The sequence below is a fragment of the Rhea americana genome, unplaced genomic scaffold (assembly GCF_003343005.1).
Source record: "Rhea americana isolate MKP2758 unplaced genomic scaffold, rheAme1 scaffold_9, whole genome shotgun sequence".
NCBI lineage: Eukaryota > Metazoa > Chordata > Aves > Rheiformes > Rheidae > Rhea > Rhea americana.
This window is the reverse complement of record NW_028187088.1, coordinates 8097674-8115781: the sequence shown is the minus strand read 5'-3', so window position 1 is coordinate 8115781 and position 18108 is coordinate 8097674.

Sequence of the window (18108 nt, the reverse complement as noted above, 5' to 3'; positions counted from 1 at the left end):
CAAGTGGAAACATTCCTCTCCAGATCCAGCCAAGTCTGTGGAAGAGACTAGTGCTCTTGTACTGAAGCTAGAGCCTAGAGTGTTTCTTCTTGTGACAGGTGTAGTCAGCTGGATAAGCTCTAGTGGACTGGTGGGAGCAAGAACTTCTGGCAGAAGATGGCAGTAAGTCACTAAGCTTAGAAGATAAGGCTATTGCCTGACAGTGGGGAAAGTGCRGCAACCTCAGCGTGATGGTTTGTTGCAAGATACTAGTTTGGACTTCAGTGGAGCAACTCTTGGTTTATTCCTGCTGCAATACTGGCTCTTTCCTGTAAACTGAGCAAGATGGTATCCAGAGGTTAATGTCAAAGTTTATTCAGTTTATTTCAGTGACAGCCCTTAATAGACTGCAAGATTAGTGGCACATGATTTTAGTACAACAGGTTTATTTTGGGCATATTCACATTATCTACTTAGATGATTTGAAGCATCTTGGGCATAATTAGGTTCACCTAAATGAAAAGCTTTGCAWAGAGTTATTGAAGAGGTTACATGTTTTAAATCATCTATGGGTGCACTTATTTCTCTAGTATGAATTCTTCACAGCTTCTGCTATCTTTTGAATAACAAATTCCTTTTCTCTCTTTACTGTTGCTTTACTTCTGTAACTGCAGGTGCTGTCTGGGTAGCCTCAGGGTGCAAGTATCGGCTTTAATGGGCAAAATACTTCTTGCACAAGGCAGATAACCTAATGGAGGAGTGCAGCAGTGGAGAAGGAAGCTGTTCCTATGGGGACACTGGGGTGCCAGGACTGGCCATCCTTGGAGCAATGTATGATGAGGTCAGGAGGCAAATTCCTAGGTGAAATCCTCCTGTATGTCACCTGCATCAACTGTCACAAGTGTGACACCTACTAAAACAATAGCTTCCAGTGCAAGTGCTATAAAGCTGCCTTACAAAAGATTGTGTTATATCAACTTAGAAGACAAGAAGAAGGAAACATGTACTGCTAAGGTGATTTTCTGAAAGTTACAGATAGACCAGGAATAGACTGCAGATTTCCAGAGCCTGAGTGCAGTACTTTATGCTGTCCGTAAACAAATTTGCTTTGTTTCTGTATTGTGCTGTATGGTGACTAATTTTATTCTGATTTGTATGCTGTGGAGATTTATGACTTCTGTAACACTTGAGTCTGTAACGTGCTTTCTGAGTAGATGATTAGGTGCTATCCAGCCCCAGTGACTGAACAGTTTGTGGCTCTTCTAATATGAGGTGGTTGAAACAAAGCATTTATGTCATTCAGAAAAAAGGGAATGGTTTTCGTAGCATGTAATGTCATTATTTAGGCAGTCTAGATTGGAGGTAAGAGCAGTCGACAGTGTGTTCTGCAGACCTGGTCCCATGGTTGCCAGTATCAGAGCCACAACTCRCTTTTGGCTCGTGTTTCCTGCTTCCTTCCCTTAGAAGTCTGGACACGAGGGGGGGGAGATGGCATGTGTCCATRTTTCTTTGCCAGACTTGGACACCTGGAATGGGCACTGGGGGAATGCTTCTGTCTCCCTCAGTGTGAATGTACCCTACAGTAAGCAAACACGAAACACAGGCTAACTTGCAAGGGCTTATCTATTAGGCTGGTGAGGGTGATGTAAGGTAGCTGTTTCTTTCCCTGGTTTCAATTGGCCTTGGGTATCAAAACAGCATTTCCTCTACAGCAAATAATATTGTGCTGTTTGGAGAAGAGCGCARTTGGTATTCCCACTGCAAAGTACACATTTGTGTTGATTTACAGTGAGGAGATAAGGTGGCTCCACAAAACTGGAGGGCCTGAGGTTAGAGGGGGAAATGTGAGGGCAAAGAGGTTTAAAAACATCACTTCCCAAGCACAGTTCAGAAGGCAGCCGCCCCCTCGGGGAAGAAGGAAGCAGCAACGTGCTGATGTGATTTAAGTCCTTTTTGTGCCACAAACAACGTTCTCCTGGTCCGGGTGCTGCTGTCGCCCGTCTTCATGCAGACGTAGCGTTGGTCGAGACTCTGCTGTCTTGGCCCTCGCAGCAAGGCAGGCGCTGCCTGCGCAAAGCTAGTGCCGGGGGCTTCTGCTAGGCGGGGTGGAGCGGCGCCGCCGCCGCCCCGACGTGCGTGTCCCCGGCGGGGCCGCGCCGGGAGGGCCCGGCCTCGGCCCCTCACCCCTGCCGCTGCCCCCGCTCCGCGCCGGCGCCTTGCAGCCAGGCCCGGGGTTTTTCCTTGAAAAGCGGAAATCGGTTGTTTTAAACTACTGCAAAGCAGCTCCTGCGTGAGCGGGCGCAGATGACCTGGTGCATGCAGGGGCGCGCGTCTCGTTTTTATGCATAATCGTCTTTTCCCAAGTGACAGTAACGGCGTGTTTTAGAGCTAGCCTGCTGAATACGTAGGCAGGAACAACCTTCTAATTTTTCCTTCTAGGTCCTGACTCACTTGCTCGTCAGGCTTTGGCAAAAGCTGAGTCACCTATTAATATTCAGCGCTCTATATTCCGCTTACACAGCCAGCAGGCTCTGCTTCTGACTCACTAAAAATGAGAATAAACCACCCCCTGCTTATCTCCCTGTCTCTTCTCCTTCCAGAGACGCAGAATGAGCAACGAGGTGTGAGAGAGCAGGAGCTGTGAATGTAAATTTGAAAATCAGCCCTGTTGCCCTTAGGAGAAACTCCGGCAGGCGGCCAACCCCCTGGGTGCTGCTGGGGTGCGTGCGCCAGCTGCCAACGCTCCTCTCGGCCGTGGCAGCGCCGCAGAGGACTAGAAGCACGCGGAAACTGGAGAGCTTCGCCGTGGTGGCGAAGGGGCCTGAAGGCTGCGGCAGGCTGACTGCACCTATAGAAAAACATGTGCTGCTGGGGGGCCTGCTGGACTGACTGCCTCTGACCGCTGAAGCAGCGTTCGGCTTACGGTCTCGGCTGTGAGTATCTTCGTGTTCTTCTTGGTTTGGGTGTTGAAATATGTTTTGGATTAGACTATTTAATTACTTTCCATCTTGGCGAAGTGCTGCTGAACAAAGAAATTAACATACTCTTGCCTGGGCAAAACCCAAGCGTCATACAATTGTGGGGCTTTGACCACCTGGTGGTTTGAAGACGCTAGGAAAATCACCTGATAGATAGGCCTGGGAGTTATCGAACAGCCTTTACTGTTCGTGGCTCTTTCTTGCTGACCAGATTAAGAAAAGATTAAAAACGCTGGAGCAAGCGCTAGAAAGCTAACGTGCCAAAGCCTGAAGAAGAGATGCAGAAACAGAGGTAGAACGTCGTGTTGGTGTAGGCAGCTCTTTGCTTGGATCAGCACGTCTCAGCAAAGCTCTTAAGCTGTTTCAGCTGTCTCCTGCYGAGGAAGAACAGCCACTCAATGTGTTAAAACTCTGGAGAGTTTCAGGGGGACACTGAAGAGTGAGGTTCTGTTTCTGAGAAGGRGGTGCAGGAGGAGTTCTGGGTACTCAAGGAGTGAGGCCAGGGGGCAAAACCAAAAGCAGCATTTGGAGCCTCTTTGGCTGCAGGGGAGTTTAAGAACACTTGTATAACCAAATGTGAGAGCCTGGGGAGCCCAGCAGAGGTGATTCAACTGTGGCAATACATAAAACACTGTCACAGTCACATGTACACCTCTGGCTGTTGCTATTAAGAAGGTCTGACAACAGCTACAGGCTATGGGTAATGCTGCTGTGTTGCGTCGGAAATTTTATACCCTGTTTGCAGAATAAAGTGACTGTTTGGGGTATTTGTTTGTTTGTTTGCATTCTGTCTTACTGATGGTTGGTTGTTTCTTAAGTGGCTTTTATTGTGGGCATCGTCASGGCTCCAGCCTCCAGAGAAGACATGAAGAGGGAGTAGAAAGCATTTTAATTTGGACAGTGTCCTGCACAGGTCGAGGACTGATCCCACTTAGCCACCATGAATTTGGACACCACGAGACACTGCCTGTTCAGTCAAGCTCAGTGTTGTATCCTCTGACTAACCTGTGTATAGGTGTTTGGTGTAGTGGTGAGCAGGGCCTTCCAGAGCATGCTCTGGCTGGCCTGGCATTACGTGCTGTGCTTCAGCTCTTCCACGTGCATTAAGAGCTAGAAAATAGTAAGAGGAGAAGAAAGACAGCAGTGCTCCTGGTCTATCAAATAGGTTGTGTGAAGTTTAGTGACAGTGRGGGAATTATGTGGCAGGGAATTAAGAGACTCGATTGGTGATGAAACTCTCCAAGCAATATTCTTCATGCCCACCCTGCCATGTGCTACCCTGCCAGGCACGACAATTCCCTCTACTTTTGACTTAAATCCTCCCTTTAACCCCCAGCCATCTGCATGATTGTTCTAGGGCTGGTACCTTTGCCAGGCTGTTACCCTTTACGGAGCAGCAGCTGGAACAGCCTCTTTCTTCACCCGAACAGTTCACTGACTGCCACTTGCCCGTAAGCAAGCTGTTGAAGAGGCTGGGGGCACTACAGCACTCCTTCTCCCCTAGCTGCAATTAAACTCTTAATGCGTACAAGATCCTGATAAAACCTAGAAATATGAAAGACTTTTATTTTCTGAAATTGGAGGGACTAGAGGCATTATTACAAAATAATAACAATGCTATTATTTTTGAAAGTCATCATCCAAAATTTCTGTTCTGTAGCAAACCTCCCTTGGCACCTTTAATCTAATGAAGAGAGGAGATCAAAGCTAGGAATACGGAATCATTAGTATTACAGCAATGCCTGTTAGCAACATTTTCATTAAGAACCTCTCAAGTGTTTTCACATAAGCTCCTATTACAATCCTTTCAGATTGTAAAACAGTCATAAAATTCACCTCCTTGCTGATACTAGGTACGTAAGGTCTCAGACTATCAGCACTTCAGTCAATCAAATTTCTGGGTAAACCAGAGTCCTGAAAATCCTCCCACATATGCTGATTTGAATTTGCATTTTTTATAGTCTCTGTACTTTAAAATACAGTGTAGCTCTGAGTGAAATTGAACAGCCATGGAACAAGTACACTAGTAAGGAGAAGACAGTGCTTGCAGCTAGGTGAAAATGCATTGCCAAGCTGGGGTTTTGGGGCAAGTTTTTTTTTTTTTGGCTCCCTCAAAAACTCCTATTGTGAGTATTTGCAGTATCCTAAAAGAAAAGGGATTATGATCAACATCTTCAGGTTGCACAGCAGAGGAACTAAGGATGATGATAGTTTGTCTAAAAACAGAGACCTACGGCATGCATGTCTCCAGGTAAAGCTTGGCTTCATTTATAGTCATCTCAGTTTAAGCACAATTGTCTGAAAGAGACCATTTTAAGAAATACTTCAAAAACCTTGGGAACATTTTGAGAACCTGAAATCCAACTGTCAGATACATTTTGAAAAACATCTGCATAGCATCAGTCAGAGCCATCTTGAAAAATCTTCATGCCTGCCTTCTCAGCAGAGAGTACTTCGAAAGTGTCTAAATGGAGCTGCAAGGTGGAGCTGGCTAAAGGACCCCTTATGCAGTCATTTCAATATGCCTTATGGTCCAGTCTCATGACCAAATTGGAAATGCCCCCCTCCTATCTGAGGATCAGTGAGGGAACACAGGAAGTCCAGTTTGCAAACTACAAAAGGATTTGATTGTCAGTGAGTGTAAATCAGTGTTACTAATTGATTCCAAGCCAGGTGGCACTAACTGAAGATTTGGCTGCTAAAAGTAGTTGGAAACTATAAAGAAGTGGAGAGGAATTACTGCCAGTAGGATCTTTTAGCAAAGGAAGAGGCTGATGTTCATACCTGCCTTTTACCATTGCTACTGGAGCACTCTGCAGTAATGTTAGAGCTACAGCTGTGTTCATGGTAGTACTTGCCCCTGGTACTTTTGTTCTCTTTTGTCCTACAAGCTTGCAAGAGCAGGATACCGTTTGGCTGCCTTCCACAGTAAAATAGGCCACAATCCCAGCACCCCTGCAACCTGGTAGATGTGGAGGAAAATTTTCTCAGAAGCTGGTATAGAGATGGTAGATGAACCTCCACACTGCCACACCTGTTTTCAAATATTTAAACTGTGAAATAGCATGATGCTGTAGCACTTGGCAGTGGCACAACTTACGCTGCTGRACAATTCACTTTCTGACACCAAGAAAGTAATTGCTGCCTGATGACACAGGTTGATCTGGTGTAGTTGGGCTGTCAACATTCATTTGCCCCCAAGAAGTGATCTGTGTGTCCCCTTCTGCCTAAAAGGGGGCTAACCAAGGACTGTTGCCTCTTCCCCCCTTTCTGTAACAGTAAGAGAAACAGTTCTTATACTCACCTACAGTCTCTTTTCAACTGTCCCTGAGGGAGAATACATGTCARGGCATAAGTCAGTAGATGGGCTGCTTTGCTGCTAGATCGAGAGGCTCTGGCATTCTTCGTTTTCTCTGAGCAACTGATACCTTTTGGGTTTTTACATCTTCACWAAGCAAAAATGTTGGACATGGAGCTCTTGTAGAGGCCCCTAAGTATCAAGAACCAAATCCTGCTCAAGGATACACCATTTCAACAGAATCAAAAGAAGCCCCATTCTTTCATCTGAGAACAGATGCAACTTAGAATTGGCTGTGAATTTTGCATCTGATTCTCAGATATGCCGTAACTAGAAGAATCACCAACTTTTCCACTCCAATGAGATTTCACAGTTATGTGCTACTGCTGCTTATCACTATCACCTTAATAAGGCCATGGGTTACACTTGAACAGCAGTAACATGGTAGTAATTACAGCAGAAKTTTGGTACAGAATGAGCAGGTCATCCACATGCTTCAGAAATCCCATTGAAGTGGTCAGAAAAATTGAGTGGATTGAGTCCAGGTGAAACATCACAGATCTGTTATTAATGCYTTCTAGCAGGGAATGCTTTAATGGCAAGACCACTTTGAGAGGAATCAGAGAGCAAACTGCTGACAGTCCTTTATAAGAAAGCTACCTCATGAAGGTGGCAGAGGACTAGTTCAGTGGGAGCTAATTAGTTCAGTGTAAATAATTAGTGGTGAACACAGCCTCCTTTTTTATTTCAGAATGAWCAAACTCCCTGTGCCAAAAAACTGCACTGGAAGGAATCGGGTAGTATCGCTACACAGTGTGAAACAGTGTCGCCTGCCATGCAGATAGAAAGTGTATCAGCACTGACAGTCCGTATTCAGTGGAGCGTGCTGTAAGTTTGCGTGCTTCAGCCTGCCTGGGGGAYGCGGGGGTGGTGGTGCAGGAGAAGCGAGGCCATACAAACCCTGACTGTCGCGCAGCCRATCCATGGGCTCCTGCTGATGTAGCTATAGGGGCAGAAGTAGGGCAGGCATTGTATGGCATGCAATTGTTYCTGAAGCTATTGTAGCATGGAGAGCTACTGTAGTTAACATGTGGTTTTACATCCTAAAGGGGCATAACGTTTATTGTCYTCCTTTGTGCTGGAATGAAATAAACCATGAATTTAGGAACCTCTTTGCTTCTTCTGTAATTTTTAATGTTCAAGAATTACATAAATTCTAATATTTTAAATTTAAAGTAGTCATAAACAGAGGTCRAGGTACCCTAGAAAGAGAAACTGAATAAAATCTAATCATGTTGTATATAGCTCCATCAACATCATCTTCTTAGTCTAATCCTCACTTCTTTCATCTTTTTTGATCTTCTTATTTTTTCTCTCTCTACTAGTTTCTGTCCATTGTGTCTATCCCAATGGCTCTGATTCAGGCATGTTTTAGACGTATGGGTGATAACTAATCATGATGTCATTGCTGTGGTTTACACCTTTGGGAGCAGAGGAGAGTCCTGATATAAGTTGAACGTGCAAGGTAAAGACCAAATGGAAAAAGAAGAACAGATAGTATCCAAATGGGTTTCAATAAAGGAAGACTGAGCAGAAAAGGCTCTTAGGRAAGAAGTGGAAGAGAGGAGGGTTTCTTCATGTGAAGAAGATAAGTTTTCTAAAAGTAATAGATGGCACWATTATAATGTAGTTTACTGCTGTAGATGCAGAAAAATGTGCCTTTTAGGAAAGGTCAGAGAGAGTATGGAGATAAATGTGAGTGGGGAGTAAAAGGCGAACTGAGAAATACATGGATTTTAAAAGATTTTCAATAGCATTGACATGCAGTCACCATCAGTAGTCATTTTTGCTTTTGGAAGGCAAAAGATTTCTCTGTCAGCAGACAGGAAGTAGGCGTTTGGCCTCGCTGGTATTATGGGCTTTCTGTGTGACACAGCCTGTTTGCTAGGCAGGCATTTTCTCCTGTTTTGAAGGCRGATGAGTAAAGAGCCCATCCCCACCACATCGTCTCTGATCTTTTATACAAACTAACCCACGGGTATTGTTTGTGCCTATGTGAATATTGCTCTGTGCTACATTATGTATGGCTCTGAGGTTTTAGATGGAAAGCTTATGAGCAGCAGAATGGCTGTGCAGTGACAACATGGGCCTCTGGAGAAGTTAGACAGCCAAGTTGAGATCAGCTGGAGTAACACTAACACTATGGAGATCTCTAGCCTCCCATATTTCCTTCCCTGTAGGGAATTTCTGACAGCAGTTCCTATGTATATTCCCTGAAGGGAAGAACTCCAAAGAAACCCCAAAAGAATGATTTRATATCTGTGCACAAAAGTGCAGGCTTGGAGGGGCAAGGGAGAAGTTAGGAGATGAAAGTTCTGCAGTGGAGTTTGGAAGGAGAGGAAGATGATTCTGGTAGTCTGGATATAGTTAGATTAGGTTTAATTTTCAAATGTAAAATCATGAAAGTAGGTCTGTCCCTTGCATGTAAAGTTTTTGCTTCCTATATCCCTTGGGTAAGAATTAGGTTAAAGCAGTGGTATCTGCAAACTGTGAGCTGTGAGGTAGTTTTCTCTTTATTTTGTAATTTGGAGATTATGTATGTGCAAGTTGGCCAAAATAAAAGGTCAGTGTTTATATATGGGATTATGCATTCTGGTCACCTGTGACAGCAGGGGACTCAACTCAGTGACCCAGGAATTCCCTCCCAGCCCTATATTCTGAAATGAGAAATGAGATGTGATTTTAAACTGTGTAGCTTACTGCTTGCCTCCTCGTTTTGAGTGGTTTGTGCAGTTGCCACCGTTTATTGGTCAACATTTGCTAAAAGAGAGTTCAAAATGTATGCTGTCACCTCTGCTTTTGTCTGAACTGGAACAAAGTGAAAATTGCCCATCTGTTTCAAATTTTCCCATCACTTCAGAATGTTTGAACATATGTAGCTATTTGAAAATTTTAGAAAGACACAGCAATCTGATTTCTGTTTAGACTAACATCACAATACCTAGTATGACAACATAAACGGGCTGTAACATAACACTGACAACATAAACATGGCTGTTGAGTGTGCCCGTAAAACTTGCATAAACACTGATTTACTATCTGTAAGGCCCACTGTTGCAAAACACCACAGTGTATGTTATACACATGCCCACATTGAAGGGGAGTTTACCCAGGGCCCCTGCTAACTTCTGAGCGGCTTCACTCCCTTCCTCCTGACTTCAGACTGCCTTTTCCTTTCTTTGATTGCATCTGGTTTTGGGTCTCTACAAGTTATCTGAGAGTATGAGTTATTCAGGAGTTAGGATAATACATAAAAAGAATGTAATAGACTTAGGGAATGTTTAAGCAAACTGCACATGGACAAATTCATGGGACCTGACAGGATGCACCCCCAAGTGCTGAGGGAGTTGGTGGATGCTATTGTGAGGCCACTCTCAATTACCTTTGAAAGGTCATGGCAACTGGGAGAGGTTCCTGAGGACTGGAGGAAAGCAAATGTCACCCCTATCTTCAAGAAGGGCAAAAAGGAGCATCTGTGTAACTACAGATCAGTCAGCCTCACCTTAATCCCTAGGAGGTGGAGTAAATAATCCTGGAAACCATTTTCAGGCATATGAAGGACCGGAAAGCCACCAGRAGTAACCAGAGCTAATTCACAAAGGGGAAAGCCTGCTTAACGGACSTGGCAGCCTTCTACAGTGAGATGACTGGCTTAGTGGATAAGGAGAGAGATGTTATTATTTTGACTTTAGTAAGGCTTTTGACATGGTCTCCCACAACATCCTCATAGACAAGCTGATGAAGTATGCGCTAGATAAGTGGATAGTAAGGTGGATTGAAAACTGGCTGAACTGCTGGGCTCAGASGCTTGTGATCGGTAGCACAAAGTCCATCTGGAGGCCAGTCATTAGTGGTSTCCGTCAGGGGTTGATACTGCATCCARAACTGTTCAGCTCTTCATTAATGACCTAGATAACAGGGCAGAGTKCACCCTCAACAAGTYTGGAGATGATACAAAACAGGAAGGAGTGCCTGACACACCAGATGGTTGTGCTGCCATTCAAAGGGACCTCGATGGGTTGGAGAAATGGGCTGATATATTATGTATTACTTTGAGCTCATAGAGCTCAGCAAAGGGAAGTGCAGAGTCCTGCAGCTGGGAAGGATTAATCTCATGCACTAGTAGCCAACTGGCCAGAGAGCAGGATTGCAGAAAAGGACCTGGGGATCCTGATGGATACAAAGCTGACCGTGAGCCAGCAGTGCACCCTCACTGCAAAAAAGGCCAATGGCCTTCTGGGCTCTGTAGGAAGAGCCTTGCCAGCAGGCTGAGGGATGTGATCCTTYCCCTCTGCCCAGCATGAGTGAGGCCRCACCTGGARTGCTAGGTCCAGTGTTGGACTCCCCAGTACAAGAGACACATGGAAATACTGKAGTGAGTCCTGTAAAGGCCAAGGAGATGACTAAGGGACCAGAGCACCTGTCATACAAGGAAAGCCTGAGAGCGCTGGAACTGTTTAGCCTGGAAAAGAGAAGGCTCAAGGGGGATCTCATCAATCTGTATAAATATCTGACAGGAGGTTGCAAAGAAGACAGAGCCAGACTTCTCAGTGGTGCCAGTGAAGGACCAAGAAAAAAAAGGGCACAAACTGAAACATAGGAATTTCTGTTTGAACATAACAAATTTCTGTTCTTGGAGATGCTCAGAATCCAACTGGACATGGCCCTGGGCAACCTGCTCTAGGTGACACTGCTTTGAACAGGGTTGGACTGGCTGACCTCTAGAGGTGCCTTCCAACCTCAACTACTCTGTGATTTTGTGTTAATGATATCACATGTCCTACTGAAAGGTTATCCTTACTGTGTTACAAGAATGAGTTATTTCAGTTTGTCTTAACCACTTCTGAAAACAACACACATACAAACAAAACTCCGATATAACACAGAAAGTATCTCCTTAGTGAGGTGGTGCACAGTAACTACATAGTTTCCAAGTTTGCTGGGCTTAGATATCTGTGCATTGTCAAACAGATGAATTGTTTGAGATGTTACTGACTAATAAATTACTACAAGCTTATTACAAGCTGCTGTCAGTGTTTCTCTGCTGGGGGTGAGGCTGCTGAGGGAAAGGGCTGTGTGAGGGGAAACATGGCTGTGGTAGCACATGCAGAAGGTCTAATCCCCATTTTGGCTTGGCAGTCATAAGGACTGAAACGGTATTATGACTTCTGCTCCACCTTCCCCAATATTTTGTTTGTTATAACAAAAAAAAATTAAAGATACCAAATTTAGGACTTGAATCAGGAAACACATCATAGCTGTATAACCATTTGGGCYATATACTCAGTTGTAAATACCTGCAGAATTAAAGCTGTATCTATCATGGATCTTTTAAAAAAAAATACTTCTGGAAAAGTCTTAAAATCAGCAAAAGTAAAATGACTTGTTAGTAARGGCTATTGTCAGTAGTATGAGATTAAATAGTAAAGGATGATGCAATACTGGAGACTCTCTAGAACCTCTGCTTAATTTAAAATTTCTTATCCCAGTTTTTCTAAAGGTTTAGTTTTTTTTAATAAAAAGCATATAATATTGACTAYTGATATTAGCTGACCAGTGCAGCATACTTTCAATCATAGTCCTTTTCTAAACACAACACAAGGAGAAAGGAAATTTCTGTTTTCATGACTGTCTGTCATCTGTTGTAAGTTATAAATTCATTTAAATTTTCAAATTAGTTGAAGCCTAGCAGAATTAATAAAATAGGTTTGGCTTCTTAAAAAACACATTCATCATCATTTGTACCTGCCTTAATATTTAGAGAGCAATAAAAAATGATTCAGTCTTCAGTATATTCGTTTAGTAATTATAATAATTCATTGGGTTAAAAGCGTTTAAAGGAAATTAAATGTGCAAGTAATATGCCTCATGACTATGCAACAAAGTAAGAAATTTTCAAATCACACAGTTCTTAAGCATATGTGGTAGTTCTCTGTTCTGTATTATCTATTTAGAAATCAGTCACAACTCTTATTAATGTATGAGGTAGAAAATAAACGTATAATAATTTCAATCGACTTCATAATTTTTTAAAACATTGCTTTTCAACTCTCTATTATCACATGCAAAATGACAAAGTCAATTCCACTTAATTTATTTCACATGTTATTCTGTCAGCATCACAAGCAGTTCATTGTTACACAGCTCTCTAGATAATGAGTTCAAGATACCCTTTCCTTTGCAAGTCTCCCCTCATCTGCGTGCTACGCTTCGTRTCGTGCATCGTCTGATGAGGGAGGGAAGCAGTGAGCCCGAGGTATTAAAACGAAATAGCGTCAATGAAAAAACACAGGTGTTATTCCATGGCCAATGGACTACTTGGAGGATGACAAGAAGATGGAACAATGAGACTAATTAACAGATGATTAAAAAAAAAATCCAGTTTAGCTGCCCTCCCTCATCCAGATGCTACACATCACCACCAGTATTCTCTCTCAATTTGGGAAACTTCTCGACAACTATCAGCTTCACACAAAAGGTGCTGGATAAAATGAACTAAGCTCTGTCTGTGGAATCCTGTACTTAYAGGAGCTGCTGGAACAAAGATTAAACTGAGCTTAATAAACCACTTACTAGCTATCTACTTCAAAAATGTCTACAGAAAYGTAGAAATTAACTGGAAAAGTACCTAAGCATATTTAAAATTAGACTGAAGTCGGTTGAATTTCTTGTATACTTAAAGTATGTGCTTTGCAGGATTGGCAACATAGTAAACACATAAACCACATTTATGAAGAAATTGTGATACTTCTCAGTCTACCAAGCAAATGTGAATTCCCTGTGCCACAAACATACTGAAGCCTATGTACATCTTATGATAATTGCAATGTAAAATAGCAGCAACTTAGTTTCAGACAATTGTGGTGAATATAACATGAAAGTTTAAATACAATTATAGAAAACATTATCAGGATCTGGCTTCAATATTTGCATTTCTATTCTTTTAATTCCTCCTGTGGCAGCTCTGGGCTGGTTCTCAAGATGAGAGGAAATAGRGTATGATTCGGAGGTAAGAACATCATTAGCACTTTAAGCATGCTGCTSTGATGCAAACATGTTGATGCTTACAGCAATTTGACAGTTCAATTCCACAGTTTTCTGCAACATCATCAGACACAATTCTCTGCTCTGTTCCTTCCTCTTAGAGGGAAAAGCTGCTTGTAAGGCTGAGGCATTTAGTCAATTTGCTCATGTTAAATATGCTACTTCGCATAATTTTTTTGGCCTTGAGACCAATTTTGAGGGACRTTCCCATGTTTCTATGAAAAGTTTGGCTCAATGAATGGTGTTCCTGTAGGCTTGAATAATGTTCCTAATTATAACAGTAACATCAGCTAAATCTAAAATAYAAAGTTAGAAAGGTTTTGTAGTCCATTAATTTTTCAGTGAGAAGATGAAGTCTGTTTTAGAATTTCAGAGTAAATATATCTTAATTAGCCGTGAGAAAAGCTCATTTGTGGGGGGAAGGAAAGCCTCAGAAAAAAWTTTCTTTAACTTTGTTTGGAAAAAAAGAAGGCAAATTAGGCCACTAATTTAGGTTCCACCTGAAGCAGCATTTGTAATTGTCAAGGTCTGGCACRTTGTGGTCTCTGCTACATCACAGCACACAGGTGAAAGAGCAGAAGAAAGAGCTGAGCAGCATTGTATTACCCTCAGTGGAACCCTTTTACGCTTGGGAGATATGCCAGGTCTTTGGATGCTCCATGTCACTTGAAAAGAAAAGCAGCTATTAGTAAGACAGGCTGAGACATAGCTCATAAGCCAATGAAGTAAGACAAAATTAAAAAAAAATAGTTATAAATTGTACTGACATTTCATACAGCTGTATCTTCTTTATAAAATCAAAGTAAATAGTGCAATTTCTATATTCTGTTTCTCTGCAGAGAGAAGAAATGTCTACCTAACTTAGTGTACCTCAGTTTTGGAGAACTTCCTGTAATGGCACAGTACACKTGAACTATATAGGAAAATAAACTTTGACATGAGCAAACAAAAATGTATGGCTGCAACTGGTAAACCTTTGGCAGTGTAAAGCTAAGAACAAGAGAAACAGTATCTCAGATAGGTAATATAAGAGCAATGAAATAGGAAATGTGGAAGTGTCATAAAGTATGTCCAGCTTTTCTGGGAGAGTTTGTGAGAATTTAGGACCAGTTATAGCAATGCACATAAGTCAAGTTTAGGTATACTCAGAATACAGGAGAAGCCCTGTGGGCATGAATGGACAAAATAGTGTAGTATAGCATAGGATAATACTGATCTGCTTTTCTGAGGATCTGAAAACTGCCTGCTGCCATTAACTTGACGGGAGACTGAGGATTCTTTTTATAATTTTTTTTAATATATTCTATTATATTGATGTACAGTTGGTTGAAAAATAGAAAAATTGTGAACAATTTACAGAAAGAATTCCATGTTCTTGTAAGCTTCAGTGCTGGGTCTGGAATTTTTTAACCAGAAAATGCTCCTCATATTCCATTGCCTGTAGAAGGTATAATAACACTATGCTTTTGGCAACTCTTTTGTTTGTTTGTTTTCTTCAGTAACAATACATCTCTGCATGTTCRAAGCACTGCAGAAACACTAGGGCTTTTTTTTTTTTTTTTTTTTTTTTTTTTAATCAGGATCTCTGCATTGAGCAGTGTCCAWAACTTTTAAAACATAGTAATACATATGTATCTGAATTACATGAATAATACAGAGCGTTAACAATTATTCATAAACACTTTAAGGAAAGTTCTTTCACGTCCCTTTGCCATTAGCATGCAAATATTATGCTGGGAAGCTGTCACGATTCTTATCTCAACAAAACACTTACCTGTTCTCATTAAGATGAGCAGTCCCATTAAAACCACATTTCTTGTGGGCAGAAAAAAACAACAACTTCAAATAACCATGCTTTTCTATATGAATTTATAATAAAAACTAAATTCACAAAGTACATATTGTCTTAATGAAGTCAGTGAATTACTTAGAAGCCTACAGTTAAGCGTGGATTTATGGATATGTTTAATTAGAGTCCTGAAGAATAACCTGCAGGATCAAGCACAGTTTATGCTCCCTATGATGCCAACTGCCGTGTTCCAGTACCTGTGTGACTGGATGCACTCATATCACCATGGCCAACTAAAACCACGAAGTACTTAATCAAATTGTTCCCATGAAAACTTGTTTCTTGTGGCAAAACTGATTAATAAGCTGGGGAGGGGGGGAACAAATTAGTTTGTATGCAGGTATTTTAAGAGAGAGCATTTGAACTACTATTCACAATAAATATTGTGAGGAGATGAAAATGGGAGGTAGGTGAGGCAGACGATTAAAACAATGTCCAACATTTAATTGATTTTAACAGCAGAGAAAAACATCAAGACCCAAGTTCTCTGATTCCCCAGATAAACACATCCTGCTCATTCTTTGATTAGAGTTTTATGAAGTTATTGGGATGGTTTCAACCCTGTTATAAACTGTCAACATTGTTTGTATTTCTGATAAAATCTGTATCTTTTTTCAAAATATGCTGATAGATTTATGAACAGTTTCTTTACTGGTTAGTCTAACAAAGTCAAAGTTACCATAGAAATGTAATATGTTCTTGGAATAAAAATTAATAGGCTGGATTTTATTAAAAGGTGGGAAAATTAAGGACTATGATCAAAGTTATCTTTCATACTTTGAATTYTACAAGGAATCAATGGTGGTTGCCAATGAACAAGTCCCTATCCTATAGATATTTTTACTTGTGTTTAGCTGCATTCATGTGAACAATATCATTTTATTTTCTGGGGAAATAAATAAATAAATAAATATTAGTACTTTGTGAGGCTGCCAAATTCTGCCCGTTTTTATTCAGTTACTTACAGAGCGCATAACATTTTGAATAGAATAATTATTCAGAACCTATAGAAGAAAAAATAAGCTACAGTAATGGAATCTTGAGTTTGGGTGGCAAACAGTTTTAGGGAAGTCAAGTTGTCTGCCACTCATCCTTCCTTCCTAATGAGAGAGGCTCAGGAAGGAGGGGCGATTTTTTCTTTCTTAACAGTACATTGGGTAATTGGCACAGGTACCAGATTGCAGAGATGATCTGCAGTGGTCTGAAATGATATTTAATTGAGTCCCAGTTAGACAGCTGTGACATCAGTTAGATTCAAGGGGAAACACAAATGAAGATACTCTCCACAGGTCCACTTGAAAAGCCTGAGATGAGAGGTGTTTAGGTGGCAATAAGAAGGAAATAAATGTGTCATTAATATTTCACTGGGAATAATAAAAATCCATCAGCTTCTCTGGAAGAGAGAGGGTTACTGRTCATAGCAGAAAAGATATGAAAGCTTCTAAGCTTTCTAAATCACTAAAATCTAAATCATATCTAAAATGACCAACTGGAAAATAAAAACAACCTAAGTCAGTCTGTTATATTGGAAGATATTTTAGACTTAAGTATTTTTGGACCACACAGCCATGGTCATAAGGGTACAGCCAGTCACAGATTCATGCTAGTGAGATGCTAGGAGATCCTCTACAACACAGAGATGAGAGCCATTAGCAGTTAAGGACCCTGAAGCTGACTCCATGGATGTGTGAGCAAGTCCAATTCTAAAAAGAAAAGATGTTTGAATAAAAATAGAGGAGTCTGAAAAAAAAAGACYCCAGGTATTTGAGAAAGACTTTAAAAACAACTGGGAAGCTACTTTAGTGGAGATGAAGACCATAGCAAACAAGTGCTGTAACAGAATCTCAGAACGGGTAAGGTTGGAAGGGGCCTCTGGAGATCATCTAATCCACCGCCCCTGCTCAAGCAAGGTCACCTACAGCATGTTAGACAGGATCGCGTCCAGGTGAGTTTTGAGTATCTCCAGAGAAGGAGACTCCACAACCTCTCTGGGCAACCTGAAGAAAGTAGACATAATGGATTAGTACTTTAATGGAGGTCTGCAGCAAAGAAGAGCTCTTTGGGGCTGTGATGGAAGGATGAGGAGCCACACGAAGGGAAGAYGAGCTCAGAGGAATCTGGCAAGGAGAAAGTAATACTCAATATTGAACTAGCTTATAGGAAAGCTCTGCTGTAGAGTTACAGAAGAGAAAAACAGAAAGGACATCGTGGGAGGAAGAAAACATAAGACAGAAGGATCTGAGAAAGGATATTGGAGAAGCAAGAACAACAGAGGGACTCTAGAGGTTGGCAGAACCAAGAAAATCAATGGGAAATGAAGGAACTAATAACTTTGTTGTGGCCCAAGTAAGAAGAGAGAAGCACAGGGGAAATTCTGAAGGGTAAYGGCTGCAGGATCTTGCCATTGTAAAGGGGCATGACAAGGAAGAAATGACAGCAAAAAAAAAAATAAATAAAATCTGCCAAATGAGGCTTTCCCCAGTCAGCAAAGAGGCAATTTCAGAACAGGGCACCAGCAATACAGATCTGATGATATTATAAAGGACTTAGAGAGATGGTACTAATGGGGCACTCTTCTTGGGAAGCAAAGAAGCAACGGACTATCTGGACTCTACCAGAGGAATGAATGAAGACAGCATAGCTATTTCACAGGATTACTGTGAGGATGATTTAGTTAATCTCTACACAGAACTGCTAATATGTGCAGTTTTAAAGTTAGTATGCATATTAAACTCTTTCAGTCACAGAACTTTCTGCTAGGCTTAGGAAGAACAAAATATTTTTCATAGACTACCAAAACAAAGTAATAAAGGTATGTTTTGGAAACAAATGAGTTGGTTTTGCATGGGCAAATAAACCGAGCCATTCACTCACTTTTAACTTCTTGTCTTTATTTTACA